The 12,767-nt window shown below is 36.0% G+C and overlaps 1 protein-coding gene across 1 annotated transcript in view; it reads left to right on the forward strand.

Moving 5' to 3' along the window:
* Positions 1–7,217: 7,217 nt before the first annotated feature.
* LOC131434586 (calexcitin-1-like) overlaps positions 7,218–12,767 on the forward strand; it is a 109,559-nt gene continuing 104,009 nt past the window's right edge. The window contains exon 1 of the mRNA XM_058601434.1: positions 7,218–7,616. The gene's annotated coding sequence lies outside the window, so the exon portion shown is untranslated. The remainder of the gene's footprint in view (positions 7,617–12,767) is intronic.

Here is a 12,767-nt window from a genome sequence, read left to right on the forward strand (position 1 = left end):
AGGATATGTATCTCAAACCAAATGCGTTTTGTAGTTGAAAGTTGTAGTTTTCGAACAGTGTATTGCAACATAAGTTCCAACCCGGTCTCTCCTATATTAAATTGAAATACTGAATCACTAGTATACCAGAAATATTCACGAGCTATTATTATATTCTACACATATTTAGAACTAATACATAACACATGGACTAAAAAGTCCATGTGTTATGTATTACGAACTTATCATCTGTTTGTTGATTTCAAAGCTGCGTAAGACTCAGTGAAACGTAACGAATTGTGGCAGATCATGTTAGAACATGGCTTTCCGACAATGCTAATTAGACTGATTCGTGCGACTCTCGACGGATCGAAATCGAGCGTCAAGGTAGCTGGTACGACACCCGATGCTTTCGTGACGTTAGATGGATTGAAGCAGGGCGATGCGCTCTCAAATCTGTTGTTCAATATAGCGCTCGAAGGTGCCATACGAAGATCCGGCGTGCAAAGAAACGATACCATCAGCAATAAGTCTCACATGCTTCTTGATTTTGCGGACGACATTGATATTATTGGTGTGGATCGTAGAGTTGTGGAAGAGACTTTTGTACCCTTCAACTAACTAAGTACAGAGGCAGCCCAAACGGTGTAGGATCCGAGGTGGAGTTTGAGTCATGTTCCGAAGACGGGATGTGCACCATTAAAGTAAAGTAAGTAAGCCTCAGGATCAAGCAAAACATTTTCAGTAGGTCATGCTTTTCAATGTCTGCTTTTTGCCTCACCATTAATCTATTAAGCAATCTATCACATCACTTGAGGCAGAGGGTTCAAAGAGATATCCGGGTAGAAAATTGGAGCTTTGAAAGAAATACATTCTTTAAGTAATAACGCATTTTCGAACCATGATTAATTTATTTATAGAAATTTCTATAGGTATTTATGGAAAGAAAGGTGTTTTAAATGTGTCTAACAAATGGTTTCAAGTATAAAATTAATCCAATTCGTCGAGAATATTATGAAAATTATAATATTGTGAGATTTATGTTGTGTTTCATTACAATTGGAGTATCAATGGGGAGGACAATTTCTAGAATTCATCGGCCAGGTAAATCAGCTAGTATCGAATAAAAAAAGCCAACATTGCTTGCGCTGCCTGATGGTGAGCCCGATCATTACAAAGAGTATCCGCTGTGATTCTTTCTTTTCAGATATTGTTCGGCGCCGTCATGTCTTATTATTTGTCTTTGGTAATACCGACGACACGACCTGCCACTCGACTATCAAAACTGTATCGCAAATTTAACTACCCCTTCAGTAACTGGTAATGTCAAAACGAAATCGCTTGAAAATATGTTAGAACTGGCAACACAAGTTGATAAATTATTGATTTTGAAACTTGAAACTCTCACTTGAAACGAAACCACTGAGGGTAGTTGGCCCGCTGTCAGGTATTAAATTTGATCTTTCAGAGAGTTTTGAATCATTTTTGCTCAATTTTGATTTAATTTGTATCTTTATTTTTTAAGAACTGAAACAATTTCGTCGCTATCAAGGCTCTAAACAATTCATATTCGTAGTTAGAAAGTTGTATTGTCGGGTGGTACTGAAAGATTTGCCTATGGGCGCACAACTGTGTTTGGAGAGGGAATATTCCAACGAATTTGAAAATCAAAATAATGCGAATTTGAAACATAATATAATTGTTTTATGCGACTCTCGTAAATAATGTTTTCTTGAAAAAAAATTACTCGTAGGAAAAGGACATACAAACAAAAATAAATAACATGATATTGAAAAAATTGTATATCTTTTTCTCACAATACCAGAATGAAAATAATTATTAAAAATAAAAAGTTTTTGAACCCTGTAAATAGTCAGTACTTTACGTCTGCTTAGCGGATTATGTCAGCGGATGTCAACATAATCTGCTAATTGCACTGATGAGCCGAAGGCGAAACGTAAATAATTGAAACCAGTCATGAACATTTGCACAAACCGGTACCCATGAGGTACCAAAACCCCTAAATGACTACAACCTGTTGGCGGTCAGAACACCGTCAATTTGTTTCGTTCTTTCGGGACGTCAGGAAAGACCTTACACCTCGGTGTAAAACAAAGTGACTTGTAAATAGCGAGTACTTTACGTCTGCTTAGCGGATTATGTTGATCCGTGACGTGGCATTAGCAGATCAACATAATCTGCTAATTGCACTGATGAGCCGAAGACGAAACGTAAAAAATTGAAGTTTTTGAAGCCTAAAATAAAAATATATATATTTTGTAAATATTTCAAGAATATCTCCAAATTTTTTATAAACACTAGCGTCTTCGTGCGGTCGAAAGTGTTTTTCACTTCAATTTTTTCTTAATTTCGTTTGATATTACGTGGACATGTCTTACGATCGTTTTTCATTTGCCTCTGTATCTGTTTTAAATATAAATTAAATATTAAACCGATTTGCGGATATGATTGCATCTCTTCAATTAACGACTGTATAATATTTACAGCAGACTCTGAAATAGATAAGTGTAACGACAATAATTACTATAAGAAAAAGCGTATATCTTACCATGGAAGACTTAGCGAATTAATCCAGATTTCCACTAAAATCTGGAATTTCATTTTCTCCGTTTTCGATCGCCTGTCGTTCTTGTTGCTTTATTAAATTGAGTGCATCCTTATGATTTAAACTATAATTGATCATGAAAATACTGATGACCCATTCCCATATCAGAACTATATCAATACATTCCGTAAACTACTGACAGATATGAGAAATGTACAATATTATTTTATTTATGCTCTTCTTACCTCCCCTTTTTGCCTTTCTCATATAGAAAGGCTATGCAATCACTGTGAAAATCGACTTTTTAACCGAGGCCCGGAGGGCCGAATGTCATATACCATTCGACTCAGCTCGACGAACTGAGCAAATGTCTGTGTGTTTGTATGTGTCCGTGTGTGTGTGTATATGTGTGTGTGTATGTAACAAAAATATGTACTCACTTTTCTCAAAGATGGCTACACCGATTTTCACAAACAAAGATTCAAATGAAAGGTCTCATAGTCTCATAGCCTGCTATTGAATTTCATTCCGATCCGACTTCCGGTTCCGGAGATATAGGATGATATGCAACAAAAAAATGATAAAAAATTATGCACTCACTTTTTTCAGAGATGGCTGAACCGATTTTCACAAACTAAGATTCAAATAAAAGGTATTATGGTCCCATAGCTTGCTATTGAATTTCATTTAAATGTGACTTATATATGGAGTTATATGTAAAAATTTTAGAAAAAGTTTGCACTCAACTATCTCTGGAACATCTCAACCGATTTCCACAAACTAAGATTTCAATGAAAGGTCTTATAATATCCTACAAATTAGTAGAACATTTTATCTGGATCCAACTTCCGGTTCCGGAACTGAAGCGTGATAAGTCGAAAATTACCAATTTTATTAGTATTTTTCCACGAACGATGGTTAAAAATAGGTACAAATACCATAAAACTTTCGGATAAATTCTTCTAGTTTACAGAGCTAGTTAGTTTGTGGGCATGAAAACCTAATTCGGTACTAGTGGTCCCCTCTTTTCCTGTTCCGAGAGCACCGAAAGTGGAGAAGAAAAACTCCTAAAACTAAATTCACTTCAATTTCTCTGGGATGCTTGAACCGATTTTCACAAATCTTGATTTGAATCAAAGTTCATACTGTCTTTAAAGCTACTATGAAATTTCATCCGGATCCGACTTCCGGTTCCGCAGTTACAGGGCGATGAGTATCAAAGTTTTCAAATCGCCATATAGAGTGACAATATATACAACACCGGAAGAAGAAGAAAACACAAAACGAATAAGGCGTGCTTTGTTCTATTTCGTACACGTTGTGTAGTGATGTCAATATTAATAAAAATAATAATAATAATAATAATAATAATAATAATAACAATAATAATAATAATAATAATAATAATAATAATAATAATAATAATAATAATAATAATAATAATAATAATAATAATAATAATAATAATAATAATAATAATAATAATAATAATAAACTGTTCCAATTAGTAGGTCATATTTGTTGGTAGCAAACGAACCAACTTCGGCTATTCCGTTCATCTGAATCCGGTTTCGGAAGAATTGGAAATAGAGCTGTGCGCCGCCGCGCCACGCCGACGCCGCCGATAATTTCGACACGCCGCCAATTTAAGAAAAAGATGGTCAGCGCGCCGGTTATCCCATTTTAATCGCGCCGCCGATAATATTACATCAGCCGAAAAAATGATTTTATCAATGTGGAAAATTGTTTACAGTTTTCATGAAAATTCATTGAAAATTACAGTACAGTCACTTTCCTCCTACTTATACTGAAAATCAGTACTACCGTTGTCAACCGAAGCCAATGTCATTTGATTCAAAGTCTATTTTCTGTCTTTATTTGAAAGGTTTTGAGCTATTGGCACATTATCGCAACATTATCGGTCGCGAAATCTGAAAATGGAACCAAGAAAAGGAGGGTTCTTCCGAAAAAAATAAATAATGTTAGGTTTTTTCGGATTAACATTTTTTTAGAAACCAGTGTAGTGTTGATTTCTCAGGTACTAGAATGTTTAGTGATCGAGTACCATTTATTTTGGATACTTTATTTGTTATTTCCGGGCATTTGAAAAATGGTTTTGAACAAAGTTTCATGCTCCATTCTAAATAAACTTTATTTTAAGCACAATAAATTAAGATCAACGTTACCAACTCAAAGTAAAAACATTTTCTTCTACTTCTACTATGACTTTTCAAATGAATTTACCCGATTTTATAAGAAATCGTTACAAATGTGGAGTATTTAAAATTTGAATTTGTTAATTTGATATTATTTTTGATATCTGAATGAATTTGAGCGCCAAATCGATTTTATGTTAATTACATACGTACGAAAAAGATATACTTATTTTTTGAGTTGATAAAACGATTTTTATACATGATAATTATCAACTATGTAAAAAGCGATTTGAAAAATAGTTCCGAATAAAACTTCAAATTTCTTGCTCATAATTTTTGTTTTTTTATGACTTCTGGTCAGTCAGTAATTTTTACTTTTTACGGTTTTTAACGATATCAAACTAACTGGAGATTATAAGAGGAGAAAGAATATTAAATCATAGAGCCATAGTACTCAAGGAAGAGCAAGGATGTGAAGAATAAAGTGCGGAAAAGTGAGACGTGACAACGGTCATTGAGTTAGCAGAAGGCTTCTCGTATCTAAACTTTTACCTTCTACCAGAGGAGTCGAACTTAGGCATCTTAGCGATACGAGTCATCCGAGTCTCTGATATGTCAGAAAGTAAAGGCAAAGGTCATTTGCCATTTACTGTCCGAACCGGCAAAAGTAAAGTTACGAGAAGTTGTCACATTCTGCCCACGACGGTTTCTCACACAATGTGTTTTCATTGTGTTGATATTTTCTCATACAGTTAGTTATAACACCGGAATGGAAGATTTGTCCGAAACTATTGCTTGAGTGCCTGGAGTTGTAGCGTATGGCTATGCGTCCCAGGGTGCAAGCGGCGCACGGACAGCGCTTCATTCATCGCTGTGTGTGATGGAATCCCATCAAAAATTTTTTACTTTTTACTTTTTTATTTATGACTTCTGGTCAGTCAGTAATTTTTACTTTTTTCGGTTTTTTAACGATATCAAACTAACTGGAGATTATAAGAGGAGAAAGAATGTGATATAATTATAATCTCTTATAATCTACAGTTAGTTTGATATCGTTAAAAAACCGAAAAAACTTGCTCATAATAAAAAAAACCCTTCGTATATGAATGAAATATTTATTTAAACAATAGTCAACCATCTCCAAATGATCGCACTTATACTCATCTCAATTTCTCTTCTAATTCGATGCATTCGAAACCATTTACCATCTCTATTCACTACGTTGGCTTTAATGGATCACATAAACATTAGGATCTTTGATTGTAGGTCGACAAAACAATAAGATAGAGAAATTGTCCTGTGTGAATCAATATTTAATTTTTTAATATGTTTATAATTGATTACGCCGAATCGCGCCGCCTCCGCCGCCGATGTTTTAAGGAAATAGCGTCACGCCGATTCGCCGCCGCCGCTGGTCAAAAAGACGTTTCATCCGCCGATGTTGACAATTTTGATCGGCGCACAGCTCTAATTGGAAATAGTGACTAAAAACTGCAAAAAGGATCTAACTTACTTTTCTTGGAGATGGCCAAATCGATTTTCACAAACTTATAGGTTCAAAAGAAAAGTCTTACAGTTTCATACGGAACTCCTTAATTTGTTGTAGATACTACTTTCTATTCAATAACAATTGTTTTGGCGAATTTCACGGTTATATATATGATGTAATGAGTAATATGAGAAAGGCATCACTACACCACTAGGTGGATTAAAATAGGTTTTGTTGTACTGGGACAGTTTTTTCTTCCAGGAAAAAAGATACAAAAATTCAAATCGGGCTATTTAAAACTGTTTGTTTATTTATTCTGGAGCTCCTTGGTAACTAGCTCATAGCAACTTAAACAGTGTCGCTCACGAACACTTTTTGTTCCGATTTTTCTTCGGAGTTTCTGGTCGTGTCGTCGGTAATACTCTGTCATCACCCAAGAAAATTACAGCATGCTTGAGTTTCCATCAAATGTAAATTTCTTTTTTTCCACCAATAAAGCAGGCGCTGGATCCATTTAACGACGCCATGCTGCCACGTTTACTGCTGCTGCAAAATGCGCCATTCGTAGCTGGGTTATAGCTGAGAACGCACTCCACAACAAAAATTTCCGCGCTAGTGTAACTCACCGAACGTGTTTCGCACCCCCGTCGAAGCAGAACTCTCATTCTCTCACGGGCCTATTGTACTGATAACACTGCAAAGTTTACTCCCGCTGCAGTAGCAGTTGTACCCAAGATAAAACGTACCGAGCTCTTTGGGAAACACCCGAACTAGACTTTTGCTTTGCCGCAAAGCCGACCGCCGTCGAGTTGTGCCCACCAGCGGGGGGATTGGGTTCTACTGTTGGCACACAGGCAGGACCCACTAAAAACACCCACACACACACACACATAGAAACGTACGTTTGGGACTGATGCTACGTTTGTTACGAGGGTGGAACCGACCGCTCACGCTTCTCCATCCTCGAATCGAAGACGGCGGAGATGTAAAGTTGCATTACTGCCCTATATATAAAAGCGTTCCACCGTTGGGAAAGCTTCTGCATTTCGTCGTTCCGTGTCGCGTGGTACGAATACTGTTTGCTGTTTTGGTGCTGTTCCACCTTCGCTCTGCCTGTTCGTCGTACGAATTTATTTTGTGTCGTGATCTCACCACCGTTGGCTGGCTGGCTGGTTTGGCTTGACTTGGCTTTTTTGGTGCCGTTCTGTCCAGTTGTGTAACCGTTGTGCGGTGAGTTCTAGAGCCCAACAAAGTGTGTTCTTCGGAGTGCTCTTGTTCTGTGCCGTTCGTTCGTTCGTTCTGTTTGAGCAAGTGATTTAGTCGATTACCGTAGGATCGACAATCGCACAATCCGGTAGCCGCGGTTCGTAAAGGATTATTGTTCTCTCTCTTTGTGGAAGGAAAGAACAGGAAGCAGTTGAAGAAGGTGGGTGAACTAACGATAGTTTTTGGGGGAGGGTGGGGGGTTAGTTGGGTGCGGGTTGCTGCTCATTATCGTGCGATGGTTTCGCAAAGTTTGAGCAGATTGTTTGCCTATTATTAATTAATCTAGTTGAGAGTGAGCCGAGGTTGTCTGGCCTGCATGCATCCGAGGGAGCCGCCTGGTCCATTAAGCTAAAGACAAGATTAGCTTAATTTGTTGCATTATGAAATGGAACAAAGCTAGCGTGAATAAAGGATTCAAGTGTCATTATAGTAGACTATGACTGAGAGAAGCCTCGAGACGTGCTCATTTTCTTATACAACTGCGTTCATTCCTTGTGACGTAACTCAAAGGGAAATTGTCGTTATCGTATAAGAATAACTTCTCCTAGATTGTCCGTACCGTACTCCATCGTTTTGCGACCAGAGTTTTTCGCTTTTTTTCCCAGTTCTCTTATTGAACTTCACCGTACAGAAAAAAATTCTAACAATGTTGTAATGAAAAAGTTCCCCGTAGGTGTGTTGCAGTCAAGTGAAACGTTTCAGAATAATGAAGCCTCGGGAGAAGCTTCTCGGCAAAAAAGCAAACCCATCTTCCAGCTTGATGTGCTTGGTGTTTGATCCGTTTTCAAGTAATTTCATTTATGTACGTTCTTCCTCACGTCAAGAAAACGATTATTTACAAACAGTCGCTGAAACGAACAACGAAAAGTAATTAGTTTTCTGAGCCTTAACAGTTCGCGTGGCACTGAATAAAGAGAGAGAGAGACTTCGGCGACTGATTAAAGTATCCAGGGGTTGTCCCGAAGAATAAGGAAAAAATCTTTGCGATATATGAAAGTATTTCGATGAAGCGAGTTTTGAAGTGTTCGGAAAATTTTAATCAAATTTAGATTTTATTCAACCAAAGTTCCAATATAGGAATTATGTAATTATAGTTTTCAACCATCTAAAACTAATCAAATAACTGTTCGGATTATTTAAACAATTGTTTTAATTTGTGGTAACTTGCTAGAAAAGCTAAACACTTTTTCAAGAATTAAAAAACTGTCCGAAGAGTGTTCAACCTGAACTGCTACGCACTGATGAGTCAAAGACGAAAACGTAAAATCAAATCAAAATGGGTACGTGCACGTAGCATACATTTGGGGGTAAAAACCTGGGGTGGAATCATGTAAGGTGATTATCACCAAGTGATTATCACTTTTGAAAATTTGGAATCATGTAAGGTGATAATCACCAAGTTCTGTCACCACTGCTGAGAGGCTAACATCACTATCAAACGTTGGCATTACGTAAGGTGATAGTCACCACGATTTAATCACCTTCATGTCAAAATGGAGGTGATAGCAATTTAGTTATCACTTTCAGTAGTGATTTGATTTTTTGAGAAGTGGCTTTATAAATTATTGTCCGTTAGGTGAATTTCAAGCCACTGATATAAACAACCTACCAATATTGGTCGGAGAGGATATTTTTTAAATAAAATTCGTACTGATATTGTGTCAGAATTAAATACCAAAATGAAAAATTAACTTAGTTTATATAGTTTAAAGAATTCATAGAATGAACGGTAGTATTATCAATTAAATCAATTCATTTATGTTATAATTATTATTTGAAGGAATATCATTGGGGTATTCGTAAAGTCAAAGATAAATTGCTTTCTGGAAAAGTGATAAGTTTATGAATGTAGACATCTCCTGTTGCACATAACGTAACATAAAAAAATCTATGCTAACATTTTCAGTAGAATTAGATGGCCGTTACTTAGTAAGCGACATATCAGTCTCGTTCAACTGAACGAGTAAAAAAGATTAAACTGCGTTCTTAATTTTCTTCTTGTGAGTTGAACTAAATAAGGCAATATTTTTGGACAATTAGTTGCTGCTAATCATAGTGGATATTCGTAGTACCGGTGGGTAAAATTTCCAAAATAGAGGTAGCATTTAAAAGCTTGTGAAATGCCATAATCGTAAAGTGAATGAAAACTATACAAGAAATTATTTAACGGATCTTTCTCATTCGAGAGGAATGCCATCCGTTGTGAAACATCAAGAAGATCTAACAATTCGTGTCATTTCAAAGCTAGCAAATTTATCCCAAAGAATTGACTGTGACATTGATTTCCATTGAAAAATAAAAATCGGCGTTAATCAAACCAACAAGTGATTTTTTTTATTTGTTTGTGCGCAGGTAATTTTTTTCAGCGTTACTCTTCGATCCATAAAAATCATCATTGATAAACATGACTCGAATTAATGAAAAAAATTGAAAACTGAAGGAATAAAACTTTAGATTTTAAAATATTATATGGGTATACGCCACTTTCATATGTTACTCCTCCTAATATCAACGGTATACGCCACATTCATATTTTACTCCTGAAAAATTGACGTTTCTTGACAGGTGATGAATGGAGTGAAGTTGGCTCAATCACCGGTGATGGTGATAGTAAAAGTGATCAACTTCGGTGATTCCAAACATTCTGGTGATCACCTCGTTATCACCAGGAGGTGATAGTCACTTATCACCTTACATGATTCCACCCCTGTTTAAATATAATACTTTGACATTCTTCAAAATAATTTTCTTCGATTCTTGTGTTTGCTTTGTTTGGCCGTCTACTGATAATGATTACCGATTGGAGCAGTTCTGGTGTCGATTTAAAGTTTTTTTTAAGTGTTTTGTTTCGCCCCTTTAAGCGATGATATAAAATTTAAAACACACTTTACCCTATAATTCCGAAAACGAAAGTCGGATCCAGATGAAATTCAGAAGTTTTGTATAGAATCATAAGACCATTTATTTCCATTTTAGTATGTAAAAATCGGTCACATCATCTTATGGAAAAATTGGTATGCCTATTTCCATTTTTTACAGATTTTACATGTATTATTCTAGGAATTTTGTATGGAATCACAAGAATCTATGTTTGTGAAAATCCGCTTCAAAGAAATTGGAGTGATTCCCGGTTTGGAGTACACGATCACTTCTTTTCGATACTTCCAGAACCTGAAACGAAGATCCGGTATACCCAAAAACAATGTATCAATGGTCATCAACTAACTAAATCTGTTCAATTCTAACATTATACGGCTACTTGAATATATTTGAAAGAATTTTTCCGTTTCATGTATACAAACACGCCCCTGAAAATGACATTTTTATACCTATCAATTTGTAATTCCGGAACCGGTAGTCGTATCCGGATGGAATTTGGTAGGATTATATGAGGTTGTAACCTAACGCTTGTGAAAATTGGTTGAACGGTCTCTGAATAAATCGATGAAACGTATTTAGTTAATTTTGCTCATTTTATCCCGTAGCTCCCGAACCGGAAGTCCGATCCGGGTAAAATTCAAATGCAACCAAGAGACCTATCATTTGAATCTAAGTTTGTGAAAATCAGTCCAGCCAACTCCGAGAAAATCGAGTGCAAAATTTTTGTTACTAACACACACAAACATTTGCTCAGTTCGTCGAGCTGAGTCGAATGGTATATGACATTCGGCTTCTCTTGTAAACGTAATTATTCTTTTCTGCATTTTGAGCGTGGAATAAAAAAAATGGGTTGCCAAATCTTCAAATTTTCCGTCATTATTATTCTCTATTAGTGACTGCTACGATGCGTAAATTTTACGTAAAAATACCGAGTTGTTCCTGAAATATGGTTGCTCAACTGGGGACATATTATTCAAACCGGTATGTACGATAACTAAAGAACAGTTTAACCGATTTAAAACAAATGTATATCAGATTAGCGTATTATATTTCAAATGGAACACAGTCGAGAAAATGAAATATAAAATTTTAATCAATTTTATTAAATAAATTTGCCAAAAACAATTTTGTTGTGATTTTTACCAAAAATCATTGAACATAAAAAAATATCATATCTATAGAAATCTCAAAAACAAACATTTTTTTTACCTAAGGAAAAAAATGTTTTGTTATCTGAAGATTTGTTTACTTTGCAGCTTTGTTAATACCAAAATGAGATTTTTTTATGACAAATGTTTATGAAATGCAGGAAACGTCGAGTGTTATCTTGAAAAGCAATATTCGAAAAAAAAAGAGCCAGAGAGTCGACCTAATTTTATTTTTGTGAGATAAAACTAGATCTCGACGTTTTGTGCTTTTGCAAGACGCAATAAGAAAACCGCAAAAAATCGCATTATTAATCAGAACAATTGAGCTTGCAAAAAGTTTTTCTGAAACAACTTGCTTGGGAATAGCACGCAATTTCACATTGTGCAAGCTGAATTGATCCCTGCATGCTAATCAATAACGACGCCGGCCACGTCCGAATGCAATCCGAATCAACTTTGAAGGAAGGAACTTACGTTCAATGCATGTTGCTACTAGAAACCGATGAATCGTCTGCATTTACACATGCATCACAGGAAAGGGTTGTTTGTTAGTAAATTTTCGAATAATATTATCATATGTTTATTGCTCTGGGTAGCCGGCTACCGAGAATACGTTGCAATTTTATCGCGTTTTGTATTGATATGTGCTTCCTTCTAAAATACGAAATTTCTTCCGTAACTCGTAAAACTCCAGACGACCGGATACTAAGTAATGTCGATATCTACTCCCTAACCAAAACAATAAAATACCAAATGGATCCTCCTCGTCCTATGTTCTTTTGAAGCACCCGCAAGCATTTAATCCGAAGAAAAATAGATCCATTGATCAAACGTTCCCCGAATAATCGACGGAGTTTAGTTTAGCTCGACTTTTAGTAAGGAGAAATATAAAGACATTCGAAATAAGAAAAATGTGAAACATCCCTAGGGAATGATTTTACCAGTATCCTGCTTCTTCTATTCGTATTGCTACAGACAACGCGAGATGACACACCACTACTGAAAAACTGTACTGTAAGAGCTATTGGGAGTACAAAATAATTCGTTTTTTTTTGGGATCAAAAATGCATTTATTTCAGAATAAAAAGAATTTTAAAATTAATCATCTGCGGCAAATTTCGAATTCCACCTCGAAAAAATGTCTCGTCTTCTGAGGTGATCCAAGTTTTAAGCCAATTTGCGATTTCTGCAAAAGAAGTAAACCGATGACCTGCCAGATCGTGCTGCATCCGTCGGAACAACCAGTAATCAGAAGGAGCAATGTCAGGACAATAAGGCGGGTG

The sequence above is a fragment of the Malaya genurostris genome, chromosome 1 (assembly GCF_030247185.1).
Source record: "Malaya genurostris strain Urasoe2022 chromosome 1, Malgen_1.1, whole genome shotgun sequence".
In the NCBI taxonomy this organism is placed as follows: domain Eukaryota; kingdom Metazoa; phylum Arthropoda; class Insecta; order Diptera; family Culicidae; genus Malaya; species Malaya genurostris.